We start from the raw sequence: 21,659 nt of genomic DNA on the forward strand, positions 1-21,659 counted from the left end.
TCTTCTTCTTCTTCTTCTTCTTCTTCTTCTTCGTCTCCTCTCTGACCTCCCTGCAGACTGCACACGACTGCCCCCTACAGACTGGAAGTGAGTCTGCAGTTCATATCTAGACTGATTCTGATGATAAATGAAAATAATTATAATACTTCTTGTTGTTTTTTTGACAATCATATTATATATAGAATTATATTAGATTTTTGGTATTGAGCTTTACTTCTCTCTATGACATTGCTCTAATGACATCCCGTCCTTACATATGACAATTAAAACATAAACTTAATAATAAGCATAAGAATAATAAGAATAATACAAATGAAATAATAAAATAAAACAGCCATCAATGACATATTTTAAAATCTCTGACTAGACTCTTGTTTGGAATCTGCAGGCTTCTCAATCATCTTTATAATATGATATGATATGACACAATACTGTACGATTTCATATGATTTCATATGATTTCATAAGACTTGATACAATAAGATACAATAAAATACGATATGTTACAATATAATACAATATAATATGATAAGATACAATTTTTTAAACCTCTACTTATTAACTTTTCATCACAATAGCTGAGCTTCACGAGGACGCACTTAAATCAAACAAGCCGTGAAATCTTCATTGTAAAATTTAAAAGACATGAGTCATACATTTTTAGATTTGAGTTTTTTCAAGGACCGAAATTTCACTTCAAATCAAATCAGGAAAGTCCCTCTGATAAAAGGTTTAAAGAAAGGACTCACAACAAATTTCTGAGTCAGCCGACTTGATTTAGATATTTTTTTAGCTTATCAGTGAACAAGGTTTCAAAAACTCCAAAGTATTAAAACACAATCCCACCCGCCTTAATTCACTGGATGCTAAAGCTGAAAATGAAACTGCTCCTGCTATAATATCTAGTTTGTATGTCATTGTTCACTTTTGTCTATCCATAAAAATCCATTTGCACATCGTTCAGTTTGCTGCCCCTGAGAGGATTGTGTGCATCCCAGTCACCTACAACTCCTGTCCATTATTTGTTCCCCAACCGCCTGCAAATCCCATATGTTAATTGGCAAACTGGGATTAAAGAAGGTTACGATGTTCACCCGTCTGTGATTTCCCCCCCACGCCCTTATACCACACACTGTATCTTACAAATGCTCCACAGCCTCGTCCTGCTTAATCATTTCGATCCTGGATAATACTTTCATACACTGGAACCACAAAGTCTCCATGTTGCTTAAGCCGAGTTTCCTGGGTACACAGACCATCTGAATACGTCCACAATTCTTTTCACTTCTTTCCAATTTGCAGCCAAAACTCCTCCTGTTCTATTGCAAAATATAAAATGTTATCAAACTTAATTTATATCCATGATTCCCTCTTTATTCCATCTCTCTTGTCCGTCTCCTTTCTTTATCTAATGCTCCCCTCTCTCGTTTTTCCATCTCCAGATTCTGCCTCATGAATGTGTGTGTAATTCCACTGGGCCTAGTTTTCCCCTCTGAAGAAAGCCAAATAAATCCACGAATAAAACTGTTGGCTATATTTGGTGGCGCAATGGGCCGGGGACACTTGTAGCAGTTCATTAAAAATGTCAGGTTCAGAGGTTGAGCATGTACGCTGTCAGTTGACGGCCCACAATGCAATGCACCCCAGAGACGGCCGTGTACATCTGCCACGACGGTGACAGTGATTGAACAATTCAGTCCAATGGACTCACACACACTCACACACACACACACACACACACACACACACACAACAATCGTTTGGGTGCTACATTTAAAGATGTAGGATAAATCAATGTTTTTCTCGCTATGAATCTTTCCCTTCAGTCAATTAAGGTCTTGCATAAACGTTGTAGTGAGACTCTCATTTCAGCAAATTACTGCTATAAAGCTCACCCCCGTAGGTTGTAACAATTGTGTGTGACGCTTAACGACTGCTACACAATCATATAATCTGTGAATGTCTTCTACAAGTGTCCAGCAACACGAATGATAGGAGTGTCTGCACAAACCTCTGCAGAGACGTTCTCAAGCAAAATATAACATTTCAAGAACCTTGCTGTGCATTTTATTGATTTACAATCTTTGTTCAGTGAACGTATCCAATCAATTTGCAAAAACAGATACATAAATGCGAGGAAATCGTTAATATAAATAGATACAAGCGAGTGGATATATGCTGGGACTATTTTCTAAAAACTCTCCCATTTGAAAGGATTCGTAAAGCTGTAACCTGGCTTCATTAGATGAGTCAAAATATGAGGTCATTCAGTTTCTGACTCTTTAATAAGACAACAGCAAATGTAAGTCACTCATCGAGGTCATTGATACATTGTTGTTATAATCCATCAGGTGTGGAGTTGTAAATGTGAAAATATCTGTTAATGACTGAGGTCAATATGCTCTGCAGCACAGAAGGTCAAAGGTCAGAGTCAACTCAGGGGGCGGGTTCCTGATAAAGACGTTAACAAGAGGAAAAGATGAAAACCAACCGCAACCTGCAGATGATAAATGATTTCTGATAAATCAGTGAAGCATCGCTATTTATTGACAGAGCCTAAGCTAATGGCTCATTAGAATGTAGCACCAAATATCTTTACTTGTGATTCAATACATTTACTCACTACAACCACAACAGATTACAGACCCGTACAGTCTTAACTTCTGTTGCCAGTGACTATGTTTCATATCTCTGTAAGGAGTTTAAAATCTGGCTAATGTCAGATTTGAGTGAATCTTTGAGAACATGTGAGGATGATGCAGAGTTTGTGAGACAGACTGTGGCTCGGCTTGTTTCTGTGCCTCACGCAGAGCAGATGGTCTCCACAGCAGCGTCGCTGTGGCGGTGAACTGCCCTGTGAACACGTCACCATTTCACCGAGCAACTCTGCAAATGACCGAGCAGCCGCCCGTCCTCATACTCTCGAAACCACATGCCACCCGTTTGTCGGCACGATGATTTAAAGGAAAATGTATGTATTCATGTGAAAGGCTGAATTAATCTGGCTTGTCTTTATTAGCTGTTAGGAGCAGAAAGGGCTCAGTTAATTATTGTTAAATGATGATTCAAGATCTATGACAACATTCGAAAACCCACATGTTTAGACTTACTTTAGTTTATTTTTATTTAATTATATCTCTGATTTACCCCTTTAATAGTGTGTCTGTGTTTTAGGTTGTCTTTTAGTCTTTTATTGTGGAAAACACCTGATCCAAAAAGGTGCCATATAATGAATTCACTTTACAGGTGCACTGTTCTTTGTACTGCTTAGTTTGTTGTTATTTTATTTAACTCATTATTTTAGGAATATGCACAACGTAATACCGATTTAAAATTGCAAACTCATTCCTCCACCAAGACCCAACGGTCCCCTCATTTACATCAAATTTTCATCTCTAGGAAAACGACTCTGACTCCTGGAGGCCTGGGGGAGGAGGAAATGGGTGGAGAGTTGTGGAATGGCGCCTTCTGCAGACAGAGGGGAGGAACACACCCTGCTGTTGGATTTGAAACAAACGTCAGTTTATTCACAGTAGAACTTCTTCTGTTTTGAAAATGCTACAAGATTACGATTGCTACTTCTGTTAAGTGCATGAAATCAGAAAAATAAACATAGTAAAAAAGAACACATTATATTTATCAGATTGTGTCCTAAGAGTAAAAGTCACGATGGCGCCTCCCCGTGGAGAGGAGTGTGTCGCACAGCAGCAGCTCCACCTGACAGACCTCAGCTTGAGGCAGCAAATGAGGAGTGACTTTTGGAGGGAAACCAGAGGAGGAGAGTCGGGCCTGTGGAGAAGGAGCTGAGTTTTAATCTTTAAACTGAGGAAACACAAACAGACCGGGAAGTTCAAGCTCTTTCAGCGTATACAATATTTCTCCTTTTATATAAATCTGATCTGAGCCTATGGATTGAATGATTGTGTTAGTTAACATTAGTGGGAATATTTGAGTTTTTCACTTTTTCAAACGAAAACTAAATTTATAATAATTTTAAAAATTCACATCTTTAGATTATGTTGTGAAAATGTACAGTAAAGATATATACAAATTCTAATGTTTTTAATATATATAAATCGACATAAGTCCGAATCAGGGTTGATCCACGTTGAGGAAATTATCAAATGAAAAACACGACATCATGTCTGATGACTCCAGAGCTGCACGTTCCAGATCTGCTCTGCCCCTCAACTATCCTTCTATTTATTATCATCATGCTATCGTTGTGGCTGATATAATGATGTTATAATATAACATTTATTAGTATGACCATTACTGTACTTAGTGCTAAAATAAAACCTTAACATGGCTGTGTCTCGTTTTCTCTCCTCTGTTCCTTTCAGCTCAACTGAGTTGGGGGGGAAATATCTTCTCACCCACTGTCTTGTTTGTCTGAACTGTGAACTATAATAATATCAGGTCTCCACTTAACTCTGTGAAGTTCATTGAGACACTGTCCTGTGTGTTGTGTGATGTGCCGTACAAATAAAATATAAATAAGTGTTGTAACTGTGCTTTGTATAACAGGCGAGCCAACACAACACAAGTCCTGCCTGCAGATGAACTAACGTTGTGCACAAACAATCAGATAAAGAACCATGGTCAGCAGATTGCAATGTCCATAGTAACTGTGAGTATTTTTTGTTTATTTCAGTTTATTGATTCAGAGTGTGAACATCTTTCTCTACAGTATTTTGTGACGGATTTCAGCGTTAAAGCAGAGACACGTGGATCCTGATCTCACCCAGACTGGAAAATGTGATCAACATGATGCTTTAATCCAAGTTTTATCCGGTCAGAGGGTCTGAGGATTCCTAATAACTACTGGAACTCCCGCCTGATGCTTCTCCCTTAACAGATTTCAAGGGGCTTACAAAAGTGGGTCTGCAAAAAATAAATAAAACATAATACAGCAAAAGAAACTCGAGAGAAGTAACAGTTAAAAACAAATCTTTGTTCCCTTTCACCCACGAGAGCATGCGTGAGTTGAGCCCGATGTTGTGCGATAAGGTCTGTGTTACGGCTCCTCCCAAAGGTTTTAGATTTGTTTCAGGTCATGGGTCCGTGCACGCCAGAAGCTACTAAATATACCTCAAGTCGTTGTGTACCCACTGAAATTAAAACAAGTTATCCAATTATTATGGTTTCAGAACAATGACTCATCAAAAAAAGTTGGTCCTTTGGCACAACTTGCTCCAAGGTGGCGGTAAAATTATCCTTGTGATGGGGTCTATTGATACCTCTATGGGTAAATGGTCCCACTATTAAAAACTGACGTAAAAATGACACAAAATCAAACATTTTTTAGATAATTTTCAGCTTTAATGGCATCAATTTAACAAAGACAAACCATTAAAGTAAAACCACTTATTTGTTTACTGAGAGAATGTATGTGTACTTGTACTTTTGTGTAGGTACAGCATGTTTGTGTGACTTTAACTTAACATTAATCAATAAGGGCTTTGATACATTAACATTGTGACACTTGTAACATTGATCAAACCTGAACTTGTAACAGTGACACAGAAAGGGTTTGTGTACGTGTGCATGTCTATGTAGTTACGTAGTAATGTTTAGATTATTGCTTTGTTTTGTAGCTTATGAACACGTAATAATGTCAAAAACATCTATTTTCATTAAGATACCAGACTGATAACTTTAGAAACATGATAAACTCACTTTCCCATGTGGTCTATAAAGATGAGAGGTTTGAAAAACATAAAGTCTCAGTAAACAAATGGAAAAACAAATCTCCCAGACGCCTCAGCTGAACTGAAACGGAATCTGACCCTGTCGGGGCGAGAGATGCCGTGAAATTCCTGGATCGTCAAACAAATCCCTTCTTCCACGGGTCCACATGACAAACCAGTGGTCTTCAAGCTCTTCCTGTCGGCGCAGAGGTTTGTTTAAAAGCCAACAAGCTGCAGCGTCCACTCAGTCCTGTGAGAACTTCCAGCTCCGGAGGAAGAGACCAACTTTAATCATGGCGGCGAGGACTCTGGTGGTGGCCTGCGCGTTCTTTTTGGGACTTTGCATCATCACGAGCAGCAAACCAACGGACACGACACACGCCTTCTGCAAGATTGTGTGGTGAGTGGTGGTCTTCTATCTGTGCATGGAGGGAAATATAAGATATGGGATGGATTGTGATATGTTTGCTGTTTCTGTTCCTATAGGCTGATGGCGCTGCCCTGTGCTGACGTGTCCATGGCTGTTGTGACTCAGATTAAAGCCATGGCCTCTTACAAGGTGAAAATGTTGTTAAAATTAATTTTTATATTAATTCAGTATTTCCGATATTTTTTTCGGGTGCCTGGATTCACTGTCAATGATTTCTGTCTCTTTCTATTCCAGCTCGGCGTTGTGACCCCGACCTTAATCCAGGCCGACCACACGTCAGGGGTCAGGCAGGTCGAGCACATTAACTTCACCATGATCCCCACAGCTATGGACCAGGGCTGCCATGTGGAAGTAAGTCCTGTCTAAATCATCGTAATCATCACGGGTCAAAGTTGAAGATACAAATAAATAATGTAAATGACACTCTTTTTGTTTGGTCGCTGTTCAGGGTTCATCCATGTCTGAGTTCTGGTACAGCCTGCTTGACAACGGCACCAATTACTGTAACCTTCACAGTGTGATGCAAGGCAAGTCCTCACACACTGATCAGTAATAATTACAGACACTGTTTTGAAGTAAATTTAATCTTCAATTGAAGCCAGAATCCGCTCATAAAAAGGTAAATATGTCTGCATGCTCTTTATTCTTACCTCTCGGTTTCCTGTCTACACAGGAAGTGGACTGACCAACGCTCCGGGCTTCGTGGAGTTCACCAACGAATGGCTCTGCCTTGGATTCGGACTTTCCACTTGCAAATGATTGTGAAATCTGAAATGTGCTTTTTTTGTAATATCTAAAATTTCTGTCCTGTGATGAACTGAATTAATTTGCTGGATAAAATCAGTGTTGATGTGTATGGGGAGACGTAATTCAATTTGGTAAAGCACTTCTAAGGACAGACATTGGGAATTAGCTCCTTCTACAAATGCTGTATATGTATTGTATTGTATTTTTTATGTTGGATTATTGCAATGCTCTATGTATTGTGTTTATAGCCATAAAATATTATTATTGCAGGACATCTGTACTACCCTTGACAGATTTCATTGTCGAACTTACCTGAACATCGGACCTGTTTAATTATTAAATGTGCTGCAGCTAAAAAAAAAAAAAATCCTAAGAATTTGGCACCAATGACATGCTTCTCAAATAAGTGACTCATGGAGACCGTCGTGATTTAAGTTCAGAACATGTTGACGCTTAAACTATAAAACTTGCAGACTTTGAACACGATCATCTTCACGCAGACGCCTCTGACGCAGCCTGAGCCTCTGAAACTGTTGGGAAGGTTGGACTGTTGGAGACCACTGAGGGAAAATGAGACATGCCGTTATGGCAATCTGGTTGATTTTAACACAGATGTATCAAAGGGGGGCACCATTTAAATTCTGACACATGAACCTCACTACAAGACATGTAATGGTAACCTTTCAATGTGAAGCCACCTAATTTAACAGTTTTTAGCAGTAAATAAACCTTTAATAAATAGTTAACACACTTCTTATATCTTCTCATATGAAAACTAATTATTTTATATAGTGGAGTCTTCCTTCTTCTTGTTTTCTTTTTGGATCAGAGTGTTGAACAGTGTTAGGTAATGACTGTTACAAAAGCAGGATGTGTGATGAGCTAACCACAAGTTAAACTAAAACAATTATCTATGCTGCATTTCCATAGTTGTCCTTCTCCTGCGTCAGCTCCAGAGTCAACAGGAACTTGGTCAATGTCACACGTGTATTTCAAAAGCAGTCGGTTATAATAAAAGGTAAATAATGACTATTATGCTCGATATGAATGCATTCAGATCTTTATTTGCTCATTTTGTATAGTGATGTATAGTAACATTTTACATTATGTCATATCCTTGATATGACATAATGGTAACGGAGGTTGTAATGACTAACCATCACCTCTTCTAAGTCTGGAAATCGGTTTTCTAGTTTCAACCAGAAAACCCCCCGACCTCATTCTTCGATGTTATCTTAATCCAGATAGAAAATGTCACCTGACTTGTGAAGATCGTCACACATTTGACTGTAGAAATCAATTCATAGAGCGATTTACCAATTCTTGTTAATAATTGATAATAACACAAGTAGCATGTGTAATGTCAGAAGACCTGTTTCTAGTCTTTGTTTAATTCAATACACTTTAAATAACGTTTATCAGCAGCTGTGTGTTACATGAACAAAGTCTGAGCGTGAATGAGAATATTAATCTACAAGGACTCTAACATGTCACAGGCAGAGACATCAGCAAACACCAGAAAAGCAATTAAAACAGCAAATGGTACAATGAACTTTTCCCAGACATTAACAGGACTGAAGGCTCGAGTCTGTTGCACCAGTTTGTTGCCGACATCAGCACAAGGCACTGAAAACACCTGAAAGAAGCGAGCAACTATCGCTGCAGGGAGACCACAGAAATCAGCAACAACTGATTTTCTAATAGCGTCTTAAATGAGCGGTTCTGTCTGACCGAGTATCTTTCTGAGCTCCAATTTAAAGACACAAAGAATGATGGACACACCAGTGAGTCTGACCAGAGGCACAGCGTGAGGACCAGATAATGATCCATCCAGATAATTGGTCCTGTCGAGGAGAAGGGAGGCCGGCAGCAGTGAAGCTGGAGGTGAGAGTGAGCTGGTTACTCGCTCTTGAGGTATTTCTGTATAAGATCTGAACTACTGAGTGAGAGGATACATTTCAAAAGGAAACTCATATGTACAGGACTTGTCACAAGGGCCAGTGTATCAGGCCGAGTAAAAGGGATCAGGTCAAGGATGTGTCTGTCCTCGTGCCGTCAGCCTTGGATGGTAGAGATCATTCTATGGAGCCTCGTGCTGAGTTGCAGGATGTAAACAGAACTACACGTGACACATGGTGAAATTGCAAGGATTTATTGATATTCATTGCAGTGTCCATACGATGGGTATACAGTGAGTCTCCTCAAAGTGTTGCTCTCGTGTCTCCCCTTAGGAGCCCAAACACAATCTTCCCCCTGCAAAGATGTTTTCCATTTTGCCCCAGTAACACCAGTCAAACTAGTAACAACACCTGTCAAGTTGAATTTCACTGAAATTTATTAAAGATAAGAATAAATAGAGTATTTTCCTTTTTTTTTTTTTAAAAGCTTGTTAAGCATTACAGGTGCTGAGTCCGTATCCCATGCAGGCCCATTCATTGGTCATCTCGATGAAGCCGGGTGCTGTGCTGAGTCCACTCGCTAGAATCAAATCACAGATGAAAATTAGGTCCTTCCACATTCATGTGTTATTTACACAACACAGAGCAGAGTGTCTGGACAGATGTTTATTTTTTTATATAAGAAAAATGAAGCTGCTGGCTTGTGGACTCACCCGACAGGATGTTGTAGAGGTTGCAGTAGTTGGGTATGTCCTCGAGAAGGCTGTCGAATCCAAAAGAAACGGACTGGGCCTGGTAAATAAGCAAGAAGGTCGATAAGTAATTTGGCTTAGTTGAATTATACAAGGAGGGGGGGGTTTAGGTTATTGACTGCTACTGATGACTTCACCTGCAATTTCCATCATATTTGCTCCTTTACAAATCAGTAAATATGTTTCTGTCAGCTGGACAAGTCCCTGTGTGAGGTGTGAATCACTCTAGTGTTCGGCTAGTTTTATTTCCATGTGCTCATCCGATTAAACACAGATGAACTGAGGAACCTGCTGCACATCAGCACCAGACGGAAATAATGAAGGTCATTTTGACTCAGGGGCCCTCGTCCAGATGGTCTCTAGATTAAGAAATGAAGCAGCGTGTGAGTCCTGCTTTATTATATCAACCTGTCAATTGATATTGGGCTTTAATTATTAGCTCATTAGCTCAGACCGGGACAAGCAGCGAGACTCGTGTCGCCCTGGAGCTCGGAGGCATTCAAATTTGTCGTTGTGTGTAAATACAAAGACATGATGTTGTGAGTCCACACTGAGTGAAAGCATTAACATAGTAATACATATTAGGATCTCATGTTGTTATTGAGTATGTCGTTCTAATACTATTACTATTACTATTAGTCCTTCTACTAGATTAATACTTTGCACATTGTCTGCACAATCTTTAATATACAGCTGGTATTTCATTTATAAATGTAATATTATTGTATAGCTTTTCACTCATTGCTCTTGTACTGTAGGTTCCTGTGTTTATCTCTGTCCTTGAACTACAGCACACGTTTCTACTTTTGCTTTTGCTTTCACACTATTTTCACCAAAGCAAATTCCTTGGCAATAAAATCTGATTCTGATTTTTGCAACAAGATAACTTATCAGTTATTTGTAATTATTAATATATTCACAACAAATTACTAAATAAGGTTAAGATGCATATCATCTATTGTGAAATTATACGTCCAGTTTAATTCAAGCGAATTCCTGCTGGGTCAGTTTTTCCTTCTCTTACTTGATCAGTGCAAAAATCTTTGTTTGAATAAAAGAGCAGCGCAGATTCTTACAGCGACACGGCAGCCTCCAGTCATCAAGGGATTGAAGGTGAAGAGTAAGTCCTCAGCCTTAACGTCCACAGTGGACGTGTGGTTGGCGGCGACGGTTTGAGGGCTGACCGACACAAGCTGGGAAAGACAAAAAATATTTTTACATTATATGCATGATTTTATTTTGACATTCTTGTGTTTTTTAAACCTGTTATCACTTATTGTAATTCTACCGATGTAAACATTAACAGATGAGTGGTCTTACTTTGTATCGACACACATCACAGCCAGTCTTAGGACTGAACGCCTGAATCTGCTGCACTATTGTGGCACTGATGTCAGCACATGGTGTCACAAAGAACCTACAGGAGAGGAGAGGTTTGGATGCATTTAAAATTAAAAGGATCAAACGTTTAAAGTATAGTAGTTAGCATTGGGCAACAATAAAAACTCTTCTGAGCTAAAACACAAACGCAGAGAGAGACACAATGAAAAAGAAGCGTACCACTTAGTCTTGCAGAAGGCGTGGAAAGGTGGAGGAGCAGGAGGAGTAGGGGCAGCGGCTGAGAGGCCGAGCAGCCCGGCGAAGAGAGCAGAGGCCAGCAGCAGAGGCGTCATGTTGAAGAAAGCAGGTTCCTGGGTTGAAGAAAGCGAGGGACGAGGCTGGTGGCTGGTGACTGGTGGTCTCTCGCACCCTAATTTATACAAAACAACCGGGTCGTCATGAGGCCCCACAATGATGCTTGAAATTGATTTGATAAAATCTGTGACTTGTCGGTCTTGTGATGATCATTGTGTGACTCGGCCTCTTGCTGCAGCAGCACATGGGGGGTGATTGTGACCAATTATTCATATAATGTAAACCTCATTAAAGGGATAGTTCACCCAAAAATGAAAATTCACTCATTCTCTACTCAGCACTATGCCGATGGAAGTGGTGGGTGAAGTGTTTGAGTCCACAAAACACTTTTAGAGATTCAGGGGTAAACAGCATTGCAGCCAAATCCGGGACAATTGAAGTAAATTGTGACAGATTCTTCAAACTTTAAAAAAACAACAGAAAGAAATATGAAATGCCTCCATACTGCTCCTGTGATGTCATCCAAATGTTCACAAGCCCCGACATTCAAATTTGAATCAAAACAGCGAAATGTACACCTTGTTTTTAGTCTAAATGTCCATTGGTATCCTCTTAGCCCGGGGGCGTGCTCATCATGCTCAAACACAAGGAGCTCTCGCCTCAAGGAGCGCAAGATGAGATCAGAGAAAACTTGTGATGACTTCACACCAATTTTAACATACTAACGTAACTTGCGTTGCACAGAACTGAAAGAGAGCTGCTCGTATAAAGTGACTTGAAACGCCTTAAGTTTACTTTTAAAACTTTCTAACAAAGAAGAAAATGTCTTTGACATAAGATTCTGCTCAGTAAGTGTAAAGTAACGGAGGTATTATTTATTATTATGTATACTTTCATACTCAATAATTATTTTATATGCATCATATTTACTTTGTGATGCCTAGAGTTAATTTTTGTCCTCTTCAAGGTTGAAGTTAGTTTTAGGATTGGATTGTTTCATATCATTATAATTAATAATTATGTACCTCATTTTACATATGAGTGTAAGGCCCAAAGTGCTATGAGGCTAAATGTTAAAGGAAGCAAATCAAAGCTCCCAGTAAACGGAAAATAACCAGAACCATATAAATGCAAATTGGAAAAGATTGTTTTTTAAATGCTTGATTCTTGAATCTGTATTCTTAATTCAGTTTGTGAATTTGTTTCTCTGCATTTCCCTCCATTTTCAAATCGATTTTTAAACTGTACAATGAATTTTCAATTATGTACTTAGCCAAGAAAGAGACCATGTAGTGCTACGCTTAAAATAAATAATTTGTGTATGTGTGTGTGTGTTTTTCTACAATTTCACTAATTTCACAATGTGTGGATCTTGATGAAATATCGTTTTAAGAACTCACAAACTGGACGTGTTTCCTTCTTCCTGAACTTTACTGATCCACATCTCAAACCCAGCAAAGAGCTCGACAGTCACATGTTTTGTGAATGACTGTCGGTCAGACTCCTATGTTAATGAAGAATTAAGTGATTTCATGGACGTCATTTGCAATTGATATGCTGAGCCTTATGCACAAGAGGTGGAGGCCACAGGGCCAAAGGAAACAAAGGAGCTGTGGACTTGAATAGCATTGCGTTGATGTGGTTCTTTGTTTTATTAATTCCCTGTGGTTATCAGCAGCCTACTCTTTTTCTTGACATTTGAAGAAGGCATTCATACTCATCTTTATGAAATTAAACAGTATGTAAGAAAGCCTGAAAACTGGGAGAAAATCTGAACAAGAAGAGTATCTTTAAATGTATGTAATCATTTGTTATGTAACATGTATTTTTTAATGTAGCTAATAAATACTGGCCATTTTTAAATGTAAAGATAACGTATAGATAATTGTAGCCACACGTGATCCTTTTGTGTGATGTGGTTCAGCACAAAGTAGTAATAGTAGTAGTGAGCAGTGGCGGTTCGTCATACAGGGCGCTGGGGCGCCGCCCACCCTACAATTTTGAGGTGAAAAAAAAAAAAAAAAAAAAAAAATGACATGTCAAAAAACATTATATATCAAATAATTTAATAAGAAATGTACTGTTTTAAGGCGTTAAATGTGTGCCGGAGACCGTAAGCCCCTGTCAAAAACCACTTAATATATTATATTTGGTAATATATTTGCCATTCGTTATCACTGAGAGAGAAGTCACTCCTCCCTGTGGGCGCCGGGCAAGTGGAAGTCTATGGAAGCCAACAAAAGGGGCAGGAACATTTGAGCAAGGACAGCTTCTCAATGGCGGATGACAGTTCGAGCCATGGGCGCACTTCACTTGCGCCTACAGCCAATGAAAGGGTTTCTTATACATCATGCTGACAGGACTGTCCAATCAGAGACCTTATCACTGATCTACAGGAGCTGCATAGTTAGCAGATACTTTTAATCTGCACGGAGGTGCAGCTCCGGTCCCGGAGCACTGAGTGAGACAGATAGAGGACAGACAGTGGACAGATAGAAGCATTGTTGTTTACTGTGTCGTGTGTGTAGTTTTATCGATCAGTAATAATTTATTTAATTTATTTATAGGTTGAGTAAATTCTACTTTTTAAGATGAAAACACAGTGTGTTGAGGAATTTCTGACTTATATCTGTACAGGAGAATAGTGCCTGTTTAAATTCCACAGATACTCCCTTCTCTCTCTAAGCAGGACCCAAGGTCAGGTTATAGATAAAGGTTCAACCAACAGCACATTGTAGTGTCTACGATCAGGGACTTTCATATCTAACTCCCAGACAGAGAAACTTCAACTCTCACCAACTTCAACTCTTGTGCGTATTTCATTATTGGCAAGAAGTTAGGACCCAATGTGATTTAGGAATTCTCACTCTAGGCTTAACTATTCATTAGGATGCAAACACCTTATGTTCATGTAACATAGAGAGTGCAGCAATTCCAGCTATTCATTGATGTGCTGTTGGAATTGGTGACGAAAGTAGAGGAAGATCTACTGGGATGCTGTGGGATCGTTGGTATATTGTTTCACCTTCTGGTCTCCTTGATGCATCAAGTCTACATTAAACTCTTCTGCACAAGACATCAGCTGCTGCCTGAGTTCTCCTTTCACCAGCTTCCAGGAAACTTCCATAACACAGTGGACACATTTGTGATCCATGGTTATTCATAATCTTACGGAACTTTGTATGCACACATTTGTATGTATATATGCATATATGTGTATATACATATACTATACATGATTTTGAGTATGTGTGTATATATACACATATTTGTACATAAGGTATATACCACTTTACAATTCTGAATGAGCTTCAGAAAAGGTTAATTTCAAAGATTGTATAGAAAGATGGACGACATGACAGCTCCTCTGGAAAGTGGAAAGAGGTGGAGATACTTTTAAATACAGTTTTTATTCAACTTATATAAAACATATTTGAAATTTTGACTTTACTGTTTCATTTGATGTACTATTTGTATCTTCTCTGTAATAACTAAGCTGTGTGAAGAATTTATGCGCGCACACTCCCATAGAACACTTACTGTGCCCTCTACATAATCATGTGTTATTATTGTGTATCAGGAAAGGACACTCGTGCAGTGACAATCTTGTTGAGAATTAGCTTCCTTCACCAGAGGGTTTATTTCCTCACTCAGTTGCAGGACGAGCACACGAGCACACAGACACGTCATCATAGACTTGCAAAGATTTTTATTTGAACTCATGTAGGAAAAGGTTTCTACAATATTATTCAATCAGTCCACAGCATATATCACGATGTAAACTATGAGAGAGGGTCATCTCAACATGGAAGCTTTTTATTCCCTGCAGGTGGCGAGTCCGTAGCTCAGGCAGGCCCATTCATTGGTCATCTCTGTGAAGCCCGGGGATGAGGTGAGTCCACTCGCTAGAATCCAAACACAGACGGAAATCAGGTCATTCCACATTCATACTCCCATTCCCTTCATATTAACACTGACTTTTAGAATTTAAGTTTAATAAACAGCAAAAAGAATGTAACACTGAATATTTGAAATCGCCTTAGAGGTTATTTTTGCTCACCTGACAGCAAGTTGTAGAGGTTGCAGTAGTTGAGGCCGTCATCCAGAAGGCTGGTGAATCCAAGAGACATGGACTTGGCCTGGTAAGGAGGTGAAATAAAAAAAATAAATGCACATATACATACAAACAAGCATTCCACAGGTACGTACCTCTTCATTTGCTCTACATTACATCATTTAGAACATATACAGTTAAAATGTCTTTAAATAAATATAACATATTTATCAATGTTTATCTTGCCAGTGTGTCAGTCAACTGTTTCTACTGTTTGAAGTCGGTTGAAAGTTGAATGCAGCTGATACTCACAGTGACACGGCAGCCGCCTGTCATTACAGTGGAAGTGAAGAAGAAGGTTAAGCTCTCAGCCTGAAGCCCGTCGATGGAGGTGTGGTTTGCTTTGATGGCATTCGCGATGACGGACACAAGCTAGAAAAGAAATGTACAAGTTGCTGTTATATATATATATATATATATACAGTATTTGTTTTTAAATTCACATTGGGAGTTGGTTGGACAGAGTTAGGAAGATGTGCAGCAAAGGGCCGGGGTCGGACCTGAACCCGTCGCTGCTGCAGGACGACTCAAGCCCCTCCACACAAGCACAAAACTGATTTCATCCATTGAAATTCAATCCATCTGAAACCCCATGTAGTCAACAGATCAATATTCAATTACCTCATACTGAGGGCTCATAGCTTGAATCTGCAGCACTATCGTGGTGTTGATTTGGGCACAAGGTGACGCAAAGAGCCTGTAGAGGAAGAGAAACGACAGAGTTTGGACCCATTTAAGCTCGAAACGGGAAATCAAAAAACATTCAAATCCTCCCGATTCAGAAATCCTCCACTCACCACTGTGTTCTGCAAAAAGCTTGGTACGCAGGGGGAGCCGGGGGGGCAGGGGCTGCAGCCAAGGAGCCAAACAGTCCTGCGAAGAGAGCAGAGGCCAGCAGCAGATTCTTCATGGTCATGACTGGAGCAGGATTCCTTTAGTGGTGCAGAGAGTGGTCTGAGTGGTCTGAGTGGTCTGAGTGTTGAGTCCCCCAACGAGCCCATTTATACAAGAAACCAGAGTCGTCATGAGGGCCGGCGATGAAATTGATTTGGTCATGGTTATAACTTGGCGGTCTTGTGGTGATTGTCTCACAGCAAAGTTGTATTCTTTGTTCTAAGGTAAGAAGAAACAATCCTCATTGTAGAATTTGGCAGATATTCACCAAAATAACAATTTTGGTTATTTGCTGATATATGTTTGTTCAGAAAGGACTCAACAGTCACAGAATATGAAAGCATACTAAGTGATAACATTAGGTTGAAGTGAAATCTTCTGTCTTTTGTAATAAGTGGCTTTTATATCAAAAGCTCAGTTCACCAATATTTGAGAACTGCAGGGATTCAAGAAGACAAGTTGGAGAGAGGAGATGCAAACATCTCATTAAGGGGGAATTATTACAAATTGCAAAAAATAAAGAAAGACAGAAACAAAGGAAAATATCTGAAAACCTAAATATTTTTATATCACAGTATCTTCTCGTTTTGTTTCCATGTTCATTTCAGTTATTTGTCTTTTTTAACATTTTGGGTGAACCAGCCCTTTAACAGAAGTTTGCTCCTCTTCTCATGAATCTGTCACCTCGAACTCAACAAAAGAACAAATTAGTCGACTGACCCGTGCATGACCATGAAGAATTACATGCTTACTTTACCATGTGGTCCCTGTGACCAACAGGCTTCATCAGTATCTGCTCACAGATACAGACAGACGTGCACATGATGCTACAGAATATCAGAATGTACAGTTTAAAAAATATCTTGTGATCTGGAGCAGTCAGTGTGACTACAGCTTCTTCAGTAGAAAGAAGTGCAACTAAACTTTAAAATGTCAATGTTGTGTAGTGAAGTTAGGGAGCAGAACTATGGACTGGCACATATAGGGATGGTGGTTTGTATTTAAATCAAAAAGCATATCAAGAATGGAGTATATTTATATAAAGTACACATATATATGATGTCATTTTATATGGTGTACAGAGAATTTTCTCCACTGTCACACTGCTCAGCCTCCCTGGGAGTGTGGAATCTAATGGCGTAAGGATGAGACTGAGATCCCAGGTTTCTGTTCAAAGTGTGATTTCTGCTGTGAGGTTTGACTGAACAGTGGCGTTGGATCAGATGAGCGGTTGTTGAGACAGACACAGACTTTTGGACTTATTTATAGGTGAAATTAATCCTACCTGAAATTAAACACACATCATTTAGAACAGGGAAAATTCCTTCAAATGACTGCTAATTGTGACGCACAACAAGGGATACAAATGGACCTTAAACATGCTGTGAAGACTATTTACACTTTGTCTTTGAATGCCTCTACAATCTAACAGTGGATTTCTTTTACATAGCATTGTTCCTGAAAAAATTACGTAAATAATCAGAAAAAAATAATAAAAAATGGTGTGGTGTATATATAGAACTTCTCGGTTATGTCCTCTCCTTCTACAGCACTTCTACATATTTACCATGACCTGCAGGACTGACCCATTACATGAAGATGCATCACATGTCTCCACTTCCTCCCATTGTTCAAAAAGGAATCTGAAGACAGAGGTGCATTGTTTCAGGCTCAGTCTCATGGGACAAAAGGATTTATCTCTAGTTTCCTCATATAAACATGTAACATTTATTGTCTTTCGAAAAAAAACATAATGACCTAATAGGTTTATTGTGTAAACATCCCTTTGGCTAAAAGGGATTTATTGGCAGAAATTGAATATAAAATAATCCTAGTGATGTTTTCGCGAGTGTGTTTCATCTAAATTGTAAAAATTTTAGTTTTCTTTACCTTCAAATTTACCCTTTATATTTAAATACTTTATGCTGCAATATTTTTGGACAGTAGCCCAAACTGGACAAACTTAACACCTTTTGAGTTTATATTTCATGTTTGGAACGGGAGGGGGAGGTGAGGGGGTTTCAGCTTCAACATGCAACTTCACCACTAGATGTCACTAAATTCTACGCACTGAACCTTACATTTTGGGGGTCTTTGTTATTGTGACCCTGCTCGAGGAAATGTCCCTTCCCTCATGTGTTGGTCTTTAACCTTCATGCTGGACTTCACCATGACAGTGCTGTTCTTTGCTCTTTCTCATGCAAACCAAGTGAAAAGTGTTTTCAGGGAACACGTGCGTGAGAACACGATACAGGACACTTTCATTATGCACTTGTTTTATTTACAACACACAGCATTTTCTTTATCCATGGATCATGATGGATTAAAAACAAAACTCTCCCAAGCAGACAGTATTACCCTCTGTGTTTATGTACATCTCCTGTTCACTTCTCAGACACGCGCCACGTGTCTATGTATAAGATCTCAACTGCAAAATCACTCCTCATTCTTCTGCACCCTTGCCTCTCATGGTGTATCGACCGCGGTCTAATCAGCTCCATCTACTTCCTTTAACGACACTCCAGATTAGCCCTAATGCTTAGCAGCATGAATCAAGGCAAATACAGAAAGCACTGAAGAGTCTGGAGATGGACGGAGGTCGGAGGACGGGGGTCGGAGGTCGGAGCATCGAGACGTCACTCTTACACTTAAGTCCACATTTAAAACGCCGGAAGTGGATTTAAGTATCAAAAGGACCAATGTAAATGTGATTTACCTCTCAGAGATGGAAATAAACATTCGCACCAGATGAACCGTTTGTTGAGGTGGTAACAGAAGGAGGAGGATTACTCTGTGGCAGTGAGGGGAAAGAAATCATTGTATTTCAAACAAACTTTATTGACGGCTTCTTGAGATCTGAAGTGCTGAGCACGGAGGAATAAATACAGCAATAAATACAGTACGGACTCGCCTGGCTGGCCGTCTCTAACTCACACTCCATGGAGCCTTGAGACCCCGGGACCATAAACACACAAACCTACATAAGACGTCACACATGACACCGAGCCAAAGGTTTTGTGTTTCCACCTTAGATTACAGAGCTCATGGGTCCGAATGATATGCACAGCATCTCAGCACCTTCCTTTTTTAAAATGTTTATTTCCCTTTGAGAATCGCCTGAAGATTGACGAGGGGGGGGGGACAGACTGGAAGCTAGTAATATGTCATGGTTGGTAAAAGATGACAGGATGGGATCTGTCAGAGCGTCCAGCAGGAACGCTGTCACTTTATTTAACCACAGGGAGAAAAACTGAAGAGTACAATAAAGTCCCAATGATCCGTCAGTGTGACATCTTCGTTTAACAATGACATGCATTGCCTTTTTTTTCTTTTGAGCTTTCTTCACCTAATAAATGATGATGAGAGAAAACAACATCGAAGTTTTCAAACCACTGATTCTGGTTTGGTCCCTTTTTTTTGATACAGTTAACTTTTAAAAACTATAACCGATATGTTATATGGTGGCATCGCCTTAAAGCAACCCCATGTAACTTTTTTTATTCGACCTTAGAATAGCTGCTTCAAAATGACGTTCCACCCCCTCGCCAATAGGTAACTTGAGTGGGCTGGTATGATCTCTTGTGACTGATAGTAGCAGATTAAATTGCCAAAATCAGACCCTGAAATTTTAAGAATAATTCCGAACTGTAGATACGTTAAAAACACTTAGAATCAATTAAAAAAACGCATTTACCTCCAATATTCAGCAGGGATTTTTTTGAAATATTAAGAAATCTAAACACAGCAGCAGCTCCTCAGGTTCATGGGTAATATCCACCATTCAGTTGGGTTTCAGATCATTGAGCTGGACTTCGCACTTTGTTTTTCTCTACATTAAAACCACTTACTCATTCCCAACACAAGTTATCACCACATATGGCTGTAGAGGGCGCTGCTGCTCAGTAAAAAGTTACTTAGCGTTGCTTTAATCTCAACGGAAGCTTGAGTCAGATGTCCTGCCGCTGATGTCCAGTGACCATTTTCAAGTAAAAGAGAAACAAAAAAAGGAGCATAGATATAAAACAAATCATTTCATGAACTCTCACAGACACGTTATCTGGGGAAAAAGAAAGATCTTGTTAAATGTACCGTAGGCAACCAAAGGCAATAACCACACAATAAGTTTCATGGCGATCCAGGCTGTGCGCTGCGTTTATCATAGATTACATTGGGAGGAAAAACAGCTTCTGCTCAGTTCAGCTCCATCTCACCTCAGATATAAAATCTACCATGTTGTCTTTCATTCTTACCTGATAAACTGCTGTGTTAACATATACTCTATGTATGATATATATGCGTAACGTCATATAACATGATATATATGTGTGAAATCAAAAAAAAGATTTAGCTAGTTTTGTCTGTAAATATCAGCAATGTTAGAGTAGTTCTATAGATATTTATTAGTAATTCATTAATGTAACGTAAGTGTAGTTTTAGTATGGTGGTTATTTGCAATTACAGTGCATAAAATACCCTGGTCCAATTATTGATCATGCCACCAAAACCAGTTTTAAGTTTTTCTTTACACCCAGAATTCCTTTTTTTTATTAATACTGATTAATTCATCTTATTGTACAGACTTTTTATATTTTTTGTCTTTTTTTAACAATAATTATTTTAGCTTTTTAATTCCTCATAAACTAGAGTTATGTGTTCAAACTCGGTGAAAAGATGGAGCAACTGAGCAAAAGCACTGGCTGCTGTTAACTAGATATGCAGAGAGGATTTTCTTCTATTATTTAAAAACAGGAAAAACGTGGGCACACGTCGTATTTTTTTTCTCTCTCTCCGTTTCCTTTCCTCCTCTTCCTCCCTTTGTCCTGTTCGGTGTGAAGAATCATGTCAACTTACAAAACCTTTTGCACGGAAATGTAAAACAAAACAAAATGTGGATCAGTGAAGCTGCTTAAGACGCACAGACTGAAACTCGTTTGGAGTATTAGCGTCCAAACGTGGCAGGAAAACAAGGGAAGCAGGATGTTGGCTGTTCAATATCTGACACCAGAGTACAGTACATATATAATGTGGGTAATTAATCTCCCTTTCTAACCTTCGCCGTCTCTCTCACACAGTATTTAACACAGCTTTCAAAAGCAATGGAGCCATCGTGGATCAAAGTGTCCTTAACCACTGGTTGTGAAGATGCATCGCGGGCACTGATCAACGCCTTCGCTCGCTGGTTGTATTCCTGCTGCGTCGCTCGCTCCCCCGCCGCCAGAGCAACGGAGAGAGAAAGAGAAGGGGAGTTTTAAGCAATCTGTGATTAAGGCAGTCTCATTAATATTGCAGAGAGGTTTTTGGCCCCTGTTTTGGAGACAGACCGCCACAACAGTCTTGAGTTCCCAGCTCTTACTAACGGCTGCTTCCCATCCCCACAGATTACAGAGCAGACGGGCGGATATGAATAGAAATGGCGAAGAAAGAAAATCGGAGCATGATGCCACGACGTTCGTTCCGTGGAGGAAAAAAATATCCCATCAAAAAAAAAAAACATCGAAT

The sequence above is a fragment of the Limanda limanda genome, chromosome 13 (genome assembly GCF_963576545.1).
Source record: "Limanda limanda chromosome 13, fLimLim1.1, whole genome shotgun sequence".
Taxonomy (NCBI): domain Eukaryota; kingdom Metazoa; phylum Chordata; class Actinopteri; order Pleuronectiformes; family Pleuronectidae; genus Limanda; species Limanda limanda.